The following is a 16,032-nucleotide window of genomic DNA, read 5'->3' as shown; positions in this document are numbered from 1 at the left end:
TCATTATCGATGTTTCCTCCTTGCTGTCATTCACTTCCTCGATGATCTCCTCTAGCGCTTGAACCACGTCCAAGGAAGGGGAGTCCCCCCACTCGTAGCACCTGCCATCTTCTCCTCTTCCCTCTCAACCTCCTCACTCCATGACGCACTCTGCGGAGGCAGTGTCAAAAACGGCTACTCTTGCTCCACTCTCCTCTCCTCAACGTCTCTTCGTCGTTGCTGGTCGTTGTCACCACGTCCTCTACCACATTGCACAGCCAGGTGGTCATACGACCCACACAAATGACAAGGGCATCGCTGCCCTGCGTATGTCACAAATACCTGAGTTCTGAAGTCGTCCATCATCACATACGACGGCATAGGATGTCGTATCGTCATCTTCACAGAGTACGTACCCTCAGGTATCCCCATATACGGACCAGCTGACCACCTTCCTGCAGTGACCGTGTGTATCGTCCCGTATTTACTCATGGAGAACTGTATGTCAGATGCATCCACCTTGAATGGCACATTCCTGATCTTCACCCAAGTGTAATAACTTGATACATCATGCATCCTCACCATCACAGCATGATTCACAGGTATGGCCACTTCCTGGAACTTGTTCACCACAGCCTAGTACACACTCGCCGAGTTGAATTTAAGAAATATTCTCTTCGTGCCATTCAATGCAAGTTCACAAATCTCTTCATTAGCTATGCTGTAGGTTTCTCTGATTATTGCTGGTAGAAGTAACTCCATAGACGGCCACGTTACAGCTCCACTGGTTAATTCAATACAGACTGTATTAACCCGACGGCGACAAGCCTGTGCCATGTTGTGAAAATATTACTGCACCCAGTCAACACCAGGGGGCAGCAGCAGCACACATCCTCTCTACTCAAGGGTTGAGAGACGAATGATTAACCAGAAATACATCTGGTCAAAAAATAAAATATTCCATCACAAGTGTCAAGACGAACACAACATTGACACCACGAGGCAAAACAACAACATTTTCTTGTTCCTTAACTTAGATATATTCAATTTGATCATTATTTTTAATATGTTTATTGTGTCACAATATGTGTGACGGAATTAGCATGTGTCACTGTATGTACAGGTGCTACTACATGTGCACAAGTGTCATCAATTTCAGCACCCATATCCAGCATATAGCCAAAAAAGTATCCAAAACGGTTGGGATACTCTCCAAGATACGATACTACGTGCCGCAAAATGCCCTTCTCACACTATACCGCTCACTTATTTATCCATACCTCACCTATGCTATTTGTGCTTGGGGATCAACTGCAGCAACACACCTAAAGCCAATAATAACCCAACAAAAAGCTGCAGTAAGAATAATCACTAAATCCCATCCCTGGCAACACACCCCCCCCCACTCTTCATAGATCTAAACTTACTCCCAGTTCAGTACATCCACACTTACTACTGTGCAATCTATATCTACAGGGCCTTAAACTATAATATCAACCTTGACCTAAAACGCTTTCTTGATAGTTGTGACAGAACCCACAGGCATAACACCAGACACAAACATCTCTACGACATTCCCAGTGTCCGACTAAACCTTTACAAAAATTCAATGTATGTCAAAGGCCCTAAAATCTGGAATACCCTACCTGAGAACTCTAGAACTGCAGACACATTCATCACCTTCAAAACTACCATTAGAAAACATCTTATCTCCCTGATACACCCCGTCAACTAACTACACAAATACCACCTGGTGGTTCACACTTACACTCACTCACTCATTTGACCATAAACAGAAATATTAATCTCAGTCTTAAAATAATGAATCCTGTGATACTCCAATACTGAAACTATGTACTGTGCCAAAACAAAAGCATTCACATTGCTAAACTCACAAACTAGTATTTAGTCACTTAACCATAATACCAACTTACCTCATAATTTGTAATATTTTACAATTAAGAATAAAACTAAGTATGCCCGAAATGCCTAGCCATGCTAAGCGTTCTAGTGGTACACTCTGTAATCACAATTTTACTACATGTAAACCAAACAATAACCAAATTTCTGTAAACTCAGCATTGTAATCCTTATAGAGAATAAACTTTGAATTTGAATTTGAAAAAAAAGAAAAAGAAAAAAAAAAGAATCATGTATGTACAGGTGTTACTAAATGTGTACAAGTGTCATCATGCATGTACAGGTGCCACTACATGTGCACAAGTGTCATCCTGTATGTACAGGTGTCACAACTTATAGGTAGGTGAAATCTTGTTTGTATAAGCGTCAACATGTGTGTGTACAAGTATCACAATACAAGTGTCAACATGTGGGTGTACAAGTATCACAATACATGTGTCAACATGTGTGTGTGTACAAGTATCACAATACATGTGTCACTGTGACTACATACAAGGATCACTATGTGTCACCTGATCATTTACACATGTAATAGTGATATATTCACTTCTGGTGTTGCAGTTGACGTACCTTCTGGACGTACTTGATAAATACCCATCCTTCACTATTGGCGGCTTCTACGTACTGGCCAAGGCCAGACTGGTCGATGTGAGTAATGAATATAATTTTAAATAGTAAACTTTAACTAATGCATTACTCTTAATTATGGTTCGGAAATAGTCCAAATATAATTAAATATTGGAATGTGTTGAAGGAAAGTATGAAGGAAAGTATCTTAGGCTTTATTAATGTTTACAGGTTGCCAGTTTCATCGCCACGTACATAGTGATTCTGTTGCAGTTCAGGGTTGGAGAAGACCAGAAGCTCACAAAACAAACACCAACATCTGTCCCCTAACACCGCTGCATAAATTGTAAGGTGCTGTGTACAAGACCCCATAACCATCACTTTTCTAATTACACTGCTCTAATACCTTGGTTGGAAATCTTACAAGATTACTTCACTCATGCCTATCCACTTAAGCTGCTGAAGTATTTAGTTTTTTGGGAAATGCTAGAAGCTAAGTCTGAGAGTAAATAATGGATTGTAATGGGACTTATATTGAAAGACAGCTCTTGCCTACACAGCTGTCTATGTAGGCAATGCATTGAGAAGCTGTCATATGCACTCCCCAAGGACTGTGTAAAAAAAAGTTATGTAAATATAATTACCCATAGGGGGTGTTATGTCAGTATTTCAATAACTGAATACTGATGATATGTACTGGTGTGGGCTCGATGGCCCCCGGATCACCGGGTATTGGTGCATCAAATAAAACATGAATGGATATCCTCTGTGCATCCGACCTACCCCTATCATGTATATGAGATATACCTGGGTATTTGTACCTGACCTATAGTTGCACCCAGTTATCTGTTGTCTTGACTGAAGCAGATGTGTTCTTTGAATGTCGCACTACACTCCATCAGGATCACAACATTCATTGTTGGTACACACTGTTCATCAAGTATTGTTTTATTATTCACAATCTTATCACTAAAGAAGCTGATCACACTTCTCTGTGTTTTAATGTGTTCTTTGAGATTCTTTTATGCACACAAATGCGTGGATCAGTGATCTTTGTTCATTATCCTGGCGTCAATGCGTCCCTTGGCAGGGTTAAAAGCAATCTAAGCCAAGATGCCTCTCACCGCACTTTGCTTACCCCCTGCAAATAAAGGAAAAGCTAACATAGCATATTTCCCTTCCTTGCTAAACTTCTATCATGAAGCAATGCAAAATGCTTGATTCTTGCTGTCTGGGCATAGACAACAATGTACACTATCTTTAACATGTTAATAAAGTGAGTGCAAGATTTTCCTTGATTGTCCTGCTAAGGTAAGAGATTGATTGTCTCTCATTAAACTACACTGGTCTCTTGCAACGAAGCCACATGACCATGATACATGCTCGTATAGCATCTGGAATCAATCACAGTGTTTATGTAGAGATGCAGAAGCAAGATGACATCAGCCCCTCTGGAGGGCTGAGTCCCTCAGAGGGCTGAAAGGGCTGAAAGGAGCTGAAGGTGGCTGATACCACCCCTCCTGGAGAAAATTCCTCCACACTTGGTAATGAAAGCTCAGTTAGGCTAAAGTAATTCCTGACTAGAAAAACCCACATACACCAATAACATCTACCCAAGTATGCAACTGTAGCACTTAGTAAGGAAAGCTTACAAGTGTATATCACTTTCACCTAGTTCCGGGAAGGAAAAGCAGACTGGATATCATCAGTAACTCTTACTCAGTAATGTTGCAGTTGTTCCGAGCACCAAAAGTTCAAAATTATATCACTAATAATTAATAAGTAGCATTAATCTTCTTGTAGAAAAAGGTTTTAGGACTACATAACCATTACTTGCCTAGTAATACATCAGTATAAAGACAAGCAAAATCACCAGATAATGCTACTCAAGGGATTGGTTCAATTAACTTGTCTGGTTTTAGTTTTCTTAAGCAATTCATCCACAGTTACCTGTGTAAAAAATATTTCTAGGGTGAAATTTAAATAAAGTACTTGAACGGAAAATTTAGCTGTAAACACATATATTAGTGATTAATGCTATTTTCGTAAAGCATTAATACATGAATTTTGGATGTATATTATTTTACTTGCAGGGCACCAGAGATATAATAGATGAAGAATATATCATAACTCTTTCTCGAGCTAGACGAGGCAAGCAAACAACGAGTGGTCATATTTCGTCGCACATACTGGCCACCTAGAGAATAAGAAATCCCACCCTAAGATGTCCTTAATGTCGTCAAAGCATAAGGAAAAGAAGCCAAAATCTCCATGATATCACAACGTAATATCACCAATATTGAATATTTCGTAAAATAAATTCAAATTTTCATGCACAGAACATGAAAGGTCCAAATGTGACAACATAGGAAGTATACTATACAGCTTCTTGATTGCTGCTAAATCTATTAACTCTGAATAAATAATTGTCTGCATCGCTATTGGGCCGTGCAGACCTCCTGCGCAAACGCTCTTCAGTTCCCTGACAGCAGTAGTGTGAGGTGGTGCTTGTCGCGCCTCTGTCGTCAGACCAGGAGAACTACTATTAGTCAACATGGCGTGCAGTTACAGACGCAGGATTAACACTGTCGGTGTTGAACTTCTCAGTGGGGCAATAACGCCAGCCTCAGCCCAGGTATTACTACCTAAAATCATCAGAGACACGTATGGCATTCAGGATGGAGAGTTGTACGGCGTAGCATTGAACGGAGCACGTAGATTTTTTGTGAAACTGCTCTCAGCAACGGTTTACGAGTCGTTGGTCAACCGTTTTCAGGACGTAAGTCTTGATGCTACACCAGCTGTGCGTGTGAGGATGATCGATGTATCCAGACATTATACATGGATTAAATTGCGTAATGTCCCCTTTGAGGCGGATGAGACAGATATCAGAAAAGTATTTGAGGAATACGGAACTGTTCATTTGGCCCAGCATGGTAAGTGGGTGTCGGGTGCCTACACAGGTATGCCGGAGGGCACTTTTAACCTAAAAATGTCATTGCGACACCCCATACCGTCTTACGTGTACCTAAAGGAATTCAGGACACAGGTCATGGTGTCATACGCGGGGCAAAGGCGTACCTGCCGACTATGTGGGGAATATGATCACATAGCGGCGGAGTGTGGGAAGCGGCAACGAGCTCCTGGCCCAGAGGCGGAGACATCCGCTTCTACACCAGGGGAAGCAGGTGTTGATCAACGACGTGAAGGAGGGCGTGGTCGTCTATGGAGCGAGATAGTGGATGAGGCGTATAAGGCTGGGGGAGAGGGTGAGGCCCTTGACCAGTTACCTGGTCCAGACACACTTCCAGTGGATCGAGTTGAGCAAAAAGTACAGGAGGAAGTGTTGGAACTTGAGGAGGAATTAGCCGAGGTTCTGAAGTCCTTGTCACCGCCTGAGGAGGTGGCTGCTCCTGGCAGGGTAGTAGAAGATGAGGTGAAGGCTGTGGGGCATCACCAACAGAACTTTTCGGACGAAGGGAGTGACAGCGTGACTGAGGTGTCACCGAGATCTTTGTCACTGTGTACAGTGGAGGTAGAGGTACATTGTGAGGCATCCCCAGACCAAGCCATGGAGGATGCGCCTGTCACAAGAAAGAGAGCCGCTGCATCGGATTCAGATGATGTCCTAACGCCAGCGCAGAGGACTGGGAAGCAAATATGGGCAGACGGTGAAGGTAGTGGTGGCCATGACAGGAGGCACCGAAAGAAGGGGGGGGGGGAGAGAGGGAAGTGTGCAGGTGACAAGTGGTCCCACACGTTCTGGTGGCCATCGGAAGAGTGAAGAGAGGAGGCAGGGGTGGAAATTCTAATAGGCCTCCGGTGTATGACAGTAAACGTTAATGGTTTGTGTAATAGTGTAAAGAGAGAATGGTTTCGAGAGTTTCTGAATAAATTTAGAGTGGATGTTGTGTTCCTACAGGAGCACAATTTTAAGGAGGGTAGGGTGTTGGAGATGGAGGGGTTTCAGGTGGTAACCCTGCCATCTGCCCGTTTGAAAGGGGGGGTGGGTATCTTAATTAGGGAGGCGAGCCCGTTTGTTTTGCAGAGAAGTGAGGGGGGGGGAGGGGGAAGGGTGTTGCGCGTAGATGGTTTGTGGATGGGAAAACGTGTGGCTTTTATTAGTGTATATGCGCCTGCAGAGAATAATGTACAGGTAAAGCAGGAGTTTGTGTGCGAGGACCTTGTGTTTTTTTTCCGTGCATTACCGGAGGTGGCAATAGTAGGAGGTGATTGGAACTGCGTCATTAGGAGGGCTGATGTGGAACCAAAAGGGGCAGGTTATGTGTCGGTGGCCCTACGAGATTTATTGAGGGATATTAGGTTAAGAGACGCATTCGAGGGGGGGGCGTGGGAGACAGAGCATACATTTGTTAGGAGAGGGTATGCAGCGAGGTTAGATAGAGTGTATCTTTCTCACGGGGTTGTAGTGAGAGCTTTCAAAACTGTTGAAGTTGCATGGTCAGACCATAGAGCAGTGTTGGTGGAGGTTGGGTGGGAGGCGCTTGCAGAAATATACAGGAGTTACTGGAAATTAAATATAAGTGCATTGAGTGATGAGGAGGGGTTAGAGGGATTTTCTGTCCTATGGAAGGAGCTTAGTGAGGAGGCACAGGGAGTGGAAGATGTACAATGGTGGGATTGTGTTGCCAAGGAAAGGATTAGGAAATATTATGTGGGGGTGGGCAAACGTATAAATGATTTTAAATATGGGCTTTCAAATTATCTGGAGGACAGGTTAAGGGGCTGTTATGAGAAGGGGGCTGTGGGGGGCAACTATCCTATGGATGAAATTGTCGAGGTCAAGGGGAGACTGAGGGAGTTACAAAATGAGAGGTTTCAAGCGGTAAGGGTGCAGGCAGGGGTAGAGGAGGTGCTTTGGGGTGACAAACCATCGGCGTGTGTGTTGCGACGTCAAAAACAAAGACAGCAGGTTACAGCTATTCCGAGGTTAGAAGTACACGAGATGGCGGGGGGTTATAGAATGGGTCAGGAGATACTAACTACAAAAGGAATGTGTATGTATGCGGATAAATGGTATGAAGGGTATTGGACAAGTGGGAAGGTGGGAAATGTGGATTTAGAGAAGGTGTGTGAGTATGTGACGTGTAAATTAGGGAATAGTGATAGAAAGGCTTTAGGGGGGGTAATAACAGAGGAGGAAATAGAGTTGGCTTTAAGGAGAATGAGGAAAGGCAAAGCACCGGGAATAGACGGTCTCCCGGCTGAATTTTATCTCCAACATTGGGAGGTGATAAGGGGTTTCATGGGTAGGTTATTTAATCAGATGAAGGAGAAGGGAGTGATGGGGGACAAGCAAGCAACAGCAGTTGTAGTGTTGGTCCAGAAGGGTAAGGGGCAGCACACCCTCAAGGAGTACTGTGCCATATCCCTGTTATGTGCTGATTATAAGTTGTTTGCTAAAGTCTTGTGTAATAGGTTCAAATGTGTGGTAGGGAGAGTGGTTTCGAAAACGCAGTATGGTTTGCCTGGAAGGTCGATGATTGAGGGTCATGGAATACTGCGAAGTTTTGTGGAGTCAAAAGGGGGGGGAGGGAGGGCGGCGTTGTTGGCTTTAGACTGGCAGGGGGCCTATGACAGGGTGGAACGAGGAGCATTGGGAGCTATAATTAGGAGGCAGGGTTATGGGGATGAAATAGTTAATTGGGTAACCACGTTGTACAATGGTGCCAAGATGAGGGTACAGATTAATGGATGCTTGGGGGAGGGGATTGTAATGGGTAGGGGACTTAGGCAGGGGTGTCCCATGTCACAAATGTTGTTTGCGTGCATTCAGGACCCCTTCTATAGAATGGTTGAACGTTGTGTATGTGACACGAGTGGAGGTAGGGGGGGTGGGGTAGGGAAAGTGTGGCCGGGAATAATAGGATACGTAGACGATACAACAGTCCTGGTTCGGGAGGGGATGACGTTGGGTGTTTTGGATGCTGTTGTGCAACAGTTCGGAAATGCAACAGGGATGCAGGTAAATAGAGAGAAGTCAATGATCATGGGGTTGGGTGATTGGGTGGAGGGGGGGGGAGATGTAACGTTGTGAGAAAACAAACGGTGTCTTTAAAAATTTGTGGTATCACCTATAAGGGTGATTTGGAAGCTGCTCGAGAGGAAAACTCGAATAGATTAATGGAAAGGATTCAGGGGCGTCTGGGTGCATTGCGACCTCATCATCTGACTCTCGTGCAACGAGTGATTGTTATAAATGTATTATTGTATAGTAAGGTTTGGCACGTAGCAGCCGTGTTCCCATTAACAGGGACGGCGATTGTGGGAATTCTGAGACGAGTGTTTAACTTTTTGTGGGGTTCAAGGTGCGATTGGCTGAGGAGAGAGGTTGTAATGTTACCTGTGCGCCAGGGTGGGTTGGGGTTGATGGATCTGAGGAGGAGGATTAAATGTGTGTTTCTTAAATGGGAGGTTTTGCGCGAAGGTGTGAGTGGAGGGCAGCTGGGAAAAGTACATGATAGGTTGGGTAAGTTGTATGGTGGTGTGGAGTTGAGGGAATGTGAAACTATTTTGAGGGCTTTGATGTTGGTTAGAGAACCCAGGAAAATTCGAGTAGGGGTTTTGTGTAAGCTGCTTGCAGACAGGATTGTTGTACCAGTTGAGGGATTGTTCCCCATGTACGCATGGACGAGTATTTGGTATAGGTTTAGCAGGTTGAAGTTAAAGCCTAGGGTAAGGGAGGTAATGTATCGTTTTTTGCATGGCATACTACCGTCGGGGGAGGTTTTAAGAACCAGAGGGGTAATTGTGGGCGGAAGGTGTGGAATCTGTGGGGAGGATGAGACGGCGTTCCATGCAGTATACTTTTGTGGGGAACTGGAGGGTGTTAGGTATTGGTTAAGTAGGGTAGTACAGGGGGTGGGGGGCAGAGGGGTGTCGGTTCTGCGTGCACTAAGCCTAGATGTGGGAGGGTTAGATGAGAGTGTTATACGAGCTTTGGATTATATAATAGTGGATTATATATATATATCGTGGGTGATGAGGGGGAGGGGGAATTGTGAGGTGCGGAGGCGGGTACTAGCGGTAACGGTTTATCGTACGATGTGTCGTAATAGAGAACTGTATGGGAGGAGGTGGGAGAAGGATTTTTCGAAAGGGTATAGAATGTTAACGTTAGGTTTTCTCATCAATCTACGACTTGGGTTGAGTGAGTAAGGGGGGGGGGGTGGGGATTACATACGGGAAGGGGGTTTTCAGGGGGACACAGCGGGGTCGCCTCCTGGGGAGGGGTGTGAGTGTAGGTGTATGTGGGTATATGAAGGTGTAGATGAGTGGCATACATGTATGTAGCTTGCAAGTGGGCACAGAAACCAAAGGTGATATCAAGTAATTACGTAGTACCTGAATGGAGAATTCTGTGTTTGATGTGTCAGGGTCGTCATGACCTTCTTCATGTATTAAGTGTGAATGGTGTCAAGATTATAGTTTTAAGACCGTGAAGAGCTTTAGGGCTTATGTAGAGTGTGCGTTTATAGCTTTTATTGGGCATAAATCATGTGCGATAATTGTATCGCAATGAGAGGTTATTAAATTATGTTTGTGTTAAGTGTTGTGGGTTTTTAGCGAGTGTACTGTCTTTATTTTAGCATTATATAATGTGCTCATCCAGTTGCTGCTAGATGGAACGATAATGACTTCCATAAATTTGTAATGCCTCGTTAAAAGTTTGTAATGGGACAGTATGGTTTAGTCTCTTACTTTATATAATGTGCTCAGCCGGTGGAAGAGGCTGTATTAATATTTAGTAATATTTGTTAATATTTATTTAGTATAAGTGTGAGGCTTAGGATTTGATTTTTGATTTAGGATTTGATTTTGATTTTTTTCAATGCTTAAAAAGAGATGGTATGTATGTGCTTAGGTACTTCTTATTGTATAGGGGTTAATTTTGGGAAGAGTATGTGATTGTTTTTAACTGAGATTGGGATGTAGGTTATTACTCTGTTTATCTCCTGTGAAGGTTGTGAACCTTTGTCATATGTCCGTCATAGTATATTAACTATACAAATCTGAAAGTTGTATATAGTTTATATTTTATATAGTTTATATAGTTATAGTTTATTTTGTTTATCATAGTATGTTATATGGAAAATTTTGTGTATATGGGTAACCTCTTTTATGTCAATTACAATGTGTTGTTAATAATTTGGTTAGTGTATGTTGTGTAGGATTGAGGATCCTACTGTATCCATTTTATATCTTAATTTAATATCAAGGCTGTAAAGTTTTTAAAAAAAATATAAAAAAAAAAAAAACTCTGAATAAACACATTATTTTCTCAGGTGTTTCTCAAAAAACAGTAAGGAAACAGCTCATATACTACTGTCTGCAAGTCGTTCCATTCAACCGTAAAATTGCTAGATCTAGGAAGAAGAGTGATGAAATAATATACATGTTATTTTTTTATTAACACATAGGCCTTGTCCCACCAAGGCAGGGTGACCCATAAAAGAAAAAGTTTCATCATTCACCCTATCACTGTCTTGCCAAAGGTGCGCTCACACTACAGTTATAAAACTGCAACATTAACACCCCTCCTTCAGAGTGTAGGCACTGTACTTCCCATCTCCAGGACTCAAGTCCCGCCTGCCTATTTCCCTGAATCCCTTCATAAATGTTACTTTGCTCACTCCAACAGCACGTCAAGTTTTGAAAACCATTTGTCTCCATTCACTCCTATCTAACACGCTCACACATGCATGCTAGAGGTCCAAGCTCTCGCACACAAAACCTCCATTTCCTCCTCCCTCCAGCCTTTCCAAGGCTGACCCCTACCCCGCCTTTCCTCCACTACATTCTATTTCGTTCCAACCTCTCTACATGCCCACAGCAGCTTAAACCCCCTCCTCAGCCCTCTGGATAATAGTTTTTGTATTCTGCACCTCCTCCTAATTTCCAAACTATAAATTCTCTGTATTATATTCATATCACATATTGCCCTTAGAGAAGACATCTCAACTGTTTCCAGCCTTCTCCTTGTTGCAATATTCACCACCCATGCTTCACACCCATATTTGAGTGTTGGTATAACTATACGCTCATACATTCTCCTCTTTGCTTCCATGGACAAAGTTCTTTCTCTCCACAGACTCATAAGTGCACCACCCACTTTTTTCCCATCATCAGTTCTATGATTCATCTCATCTTTCATGGACCTATGTGCTGACATGTCTACTCCTAAATATCTGAATACACTCACCTCCTCCATACTCTCTCCCTCCAGTCTGTTACCCAATCTTTCATTGTGGAGAAATTTCTCCCTTTAGCTTTGCGCAGTGGTAATATCGTAACCAATGAGGTTTATCCGAGGTGCGATTATTGCTATCATTGTCCTCATCGCCTCCGAGCCGTGTGGACGAGCTGCGCAGACGCTCCTGTTTGAGTTTGTTTTGCGCAGTTTACCTGATTGAGCTGCCCCTAGCGTTGGTTGGTGGAAACTTTATTTTCTCCAACATGGCGCTGAATAGCAGAAGAAGAATCAACACTGTCTGCATTGAGATGATCCGTGGTGCTGTCACAGGATCCAACATGGATTTATTATTACCAGCGATCATTCGCGATACCTATGGTATAGCAAATGAGGAGATATGTGGTGTCTCATTAAATGGAATGACAAGGATCTTCGTTAAAATGACGTCTGCACAAGTCTACGAGGCAGTGGTCGACAAGTATCAGGAGACCATCATACCGGTTAATACAGCTGTGTCGGTGAGACTTCATGATGTATCTCGACATTACACCTGGGTGAAAATCAGGAATGTGCCTTTTGAGGCCACTGATTTTGATATTACCAGTGAACTGCGTACTTATGGGACGGTTCACGTAGCCACAGCAGGGAGATGGGCAACTGGACCGTATGCAGGTGCGCTGGAAGGCGCGTATACAGTTAAAATGACTCTTCGACACCCTATTCCTTCATATATTGTGTTGAAAGAATTAAGGACTCAAGTTTATGTAACGTATGCGGGGCAACAACGTACGTGTCGGCTATGTGGGTCATATGACCACATCGCGGCGCAGTGTGGGAAACGAAGTGGGTACCCGGCACAACAGCAACGGCAACAGCAGCAACAGCAGCCAGTGGACGAGGTTGGCGATGAGCGAGAACAGTCTCTTGCTACACCGCCCCAACAACGGTTGTCATGGAGTGAGGAGGTGGACAAAGAAAAGGAGATCGAATCGCCAATTGTAACGCTTCAAGGAGAATCTCAGTCATTGGACATACATAAGGTTTTTGAGGAGAGACTACCTAATATGGGTGAAGAAGTGGCGGCGTCTTTGGTAAAGGCGTTGGATGACTTGTTAGAAGAATCGGTCCTAGATCAGGTGGAAGACCCAGGCTTAGTTCTGGGGAAGGCTGTGAATGATGGTATGGCAGAAGATGACGGTTTGTCGACGAGAGAGTCTAAAGGATTGAAGGTGCATGCAGTAGAGGTGGAGGTGCATCAGGACGGTGCTTCAGATGTCAAAATGCAGGTGGAGGGCGGGACACGAAAGAGGACTGCAGCATCATCGGATTCTGATGATGTGCTAACTCCTGCCCAACGCCCTGGGAAAAAGTCTTGGGTGGAGGTACAGAAGAGAGGGAATGGTGAACCCAAGGATCAAGGGATTGCAAAGGTGATTCCTAACAAAGGGGGGAGGGACAGAGGTGTTGCAAAACGAACTGGGGTAAAGTCAATGCCGGGGACAAAAGGAAAACCCATTGTTTGAATTCAAGTGTTTTACTATAAATATTAACGGGTTGAGAGCTGAGAGGAAGCTTAAGTGGTTTAATGAGTATTTGGTGCGACTTGGTGTGGATGTGGTATTCTTACAGGAACATAATTTTAGGCCTGGTTATGAGTTGGATATGAGTGGTTATAATGTGTACATGGAACATGCGACACGTTTGAAAGGTGGGGCTGCCATTTTGGTAAAGGAAACTAGCCCGTTTATAGTAAGGCGTAGTGAAGGGGGGGAGGGGAGGGTAATTAGAGTGGATGGAACTTGGGGTAGGGTTCCCATTAGTTTAGTATGTGTATATGGTCCGGCTGAGGGTGACGTGAGTATTAAAACTAAATTTGTTCGGGACGTGCTGGTCTATTTTTTACGTGGTTTACCGAATGTTGCAATAATAGGCGGAGATTGGAATTGCGTGATACGTCGTAAAGATGTGGAGCCCAGAGGTGCGGGGTGTTGTTTGGGTATATTGGGGGATATATTGACCGGGGTGGGGTTAAAGGATGTGTGTGGGGGGGGAGGGATGGTAGAGCATACCTTCATTAAACGAGGTTATGCGGCGAGGTTGGACCGAATGTACGTGCCTTGTGCGGTTACTGTGCGGAGGGTGGATGTGATAGATGTGGTTTTTTCGGATCATAGAGGAGTGGTAATAGATGTGGATATTGAGGGTGTGCCTCGGAGGGGTCCATCATTTTGGAAATTGAATGTAAAGTTATTAAAGGAAGAGGATAGTCTTTTGTCTTTTGGACATATGTGGGATCGTTTAGTGGTAGAAGCACCAGGGGATGTTGCCATGGTTAATTGGTGGGAAACAATAGCTAAAAAACGTATTAAGGAATATTATATTAATCGAGGGAAGAGATATAATCAGTTACAATACGGTTTTCAAAAATATTTAGAGGGGCAGTTGCGCGACTGTTATGCACAAATTAATGCTAATTATTCTGTTATTGAAATTGAAAGTTTGAAGGAAAATATCCGGAATTTACAAAATGAGAGGTTTGATGGGGAAAGGCTTAAGGGCGGGATTGAGGAGGTTTTGTGGGGAGATCGGCCGTCGGCGTGTGTGTTGTGGAGTCAACACACACGTCGCAAGGCAATGGAGTTAATGGGGTTGAATGTTCAGGTAGGTATGCAAGGGTATAAAGTGGACCAGGTGTTGACGACGACTGAGGGTATGAGTGGGTATATTGATGCTTGGGTTAAGTTGAAAACGCAAAGTGTGGGAATAAGTGAAATAGCATTACAGTCAATTGGAAGGTTTGTGCAGTGTGAGTTGACAGAGCATGATCGATTCGTTTTGGAAGGGCCGATAACGGAGTGCGAGATATGGGAAGCTTTATCCGGGGCGCAATTAGGTAAGGCACCAGGAATTGATGGGTTGCCCAGTGACTTTTATCTTCAAAATTGGAGCGTTTTAAAAGAATTTTTGGTAAGATTATTCAATATCCTTAAGCGGGATCGGGTTTTAGGGGCACAGCAGCGGATGGCTGTGGTCGTTTTAGTGCCTAAAGGTGAGCCATTAACAGTTAAAGACTATCGTGCTATTTCGTTATTGTGTGGTGATTATAAGATTTTTGCAAGAATTTTAGCTAACAGAATAAAAAAGGTCCTGGGTAAAGTGATCGATAAGGGACAATATGGGGTGCCGGGAAGGTCTATGTATGACGGGCATGGTTTAATTAGAAGTTTTATTGAAGAAAGAGTAAAATTGGGAGTGGGGGGGGGGTGTTGGCTATAGATTGGGAGGCGGCATATGATAGTGTAGAAAGGGAAGCGTTATGGAAGATTATGAGATGGCAGGGGTTTGGAGAGGAAATTATATCATGGGCCAAATTAATGTATCAAGATGCATCCTTGCGGGTGCAGGTAAATGGAAGGTTAGGAGAAAAAATTCAGATGAGCAGGGGTCTACGTCAAGGTTGTCCCCTTTCACAAATATTTTTTGCGTGTTTACAGGATCCCTTTTATAGAGGAATTAGGGTCTTATTGGCAGCAAATGGGGTTGGTGACGAAAGGGGTGGGGGAGCTGGCATTGTTGGATATGTTGATGACACAACGATTTTAGTAAGTGGTAACAGGGATTTGCCTCGGGTGGAAAAGTTAGTAAATGTTTTTGAAAAGGCTTCTGGCATGTCAATTAATAAGGAGAAAACGAAGTATATGGATCTTGGGGATAGGTTAAGTGAGGAATGTGAAGTAGTGGAAAGGTGGAAAAAGGTGGACCAATTACTGATATGTGGGATCGTTTATGTAAGTGATATCAAGTTAGCACAACAAATAAATTCAGTGCGTATTGTAGATGGTGTACTGAAGCGCATCAGTGGTTTACGAGCTGCACACTTAACTTTGTATCAAAGAGTAATTACAACGAATGTCCTATTATATAGTAAACTTTGGCATGTAGCAGCAATATATCCGATACTTCGTAGTGAGATACAAAGGTTACAAAAGCGCGTTTTTAGATTCATTTGGGGTACTGGAAGCGAATGGTTAAGTAGAGCGGTTGTCACACTCCCGGTTGGCCGAGGAGGGCTGGGTCTTATAGCTGTTGAAAAGAGGATTATGAGTGTGTATTTGAAACGTAGTTATAAGCGGGAGGGGGGGGCGAGGGAAGGCGGACTGCATAAGATACGTCAGGATATGCAACGGTGGTGGGTGGGTAGGGAGTTCATAATTGGTGAGGCAATGTTACGGGTAATCATAAACATGAGCGATCCTTCACATATTAAATTGGGAAACCTTGATGGGGTGGAAGGTAAGGCAGTGGTAGAAGTGGTAGAAGGTGTTTATCCGATGTATGATTGGCGTAATATC

General features: G+C 43.6%; 1 pseudogene; it reads left to right on the top strand.

The window, feature by feature from the left end:
* The first annotated feature begins 11,754 nt into the window (after positions 1–11,754).
* Positions 11,755–11,815, top strand: LOC128691473 (U4 spliceosomal RNA; annotated as a pseudogene).
* Positions 11,816–16,032: the final 4,217 nt, after the last annotated feature.

This window comes from Cherax quadricarinatus, chromosome 34, assembly GCF_038502225.1.
Source record: "Cherax quadricarinatus isolate ZL_2023a chromosome 34, ASM3850222v1, whole genome shotgun sequence".
NCBI lineage: Eukaryota > Metazoa > Arthropoda > Malacostraca > Decapoda > Parastacidae > Cherax > Cherax quadricarinatus.
The sequence above is the reverse complement of the archived record's forward strand: the minus strand, read 5'-3'. Positions and strand labels throughout refer to the sequence as shown.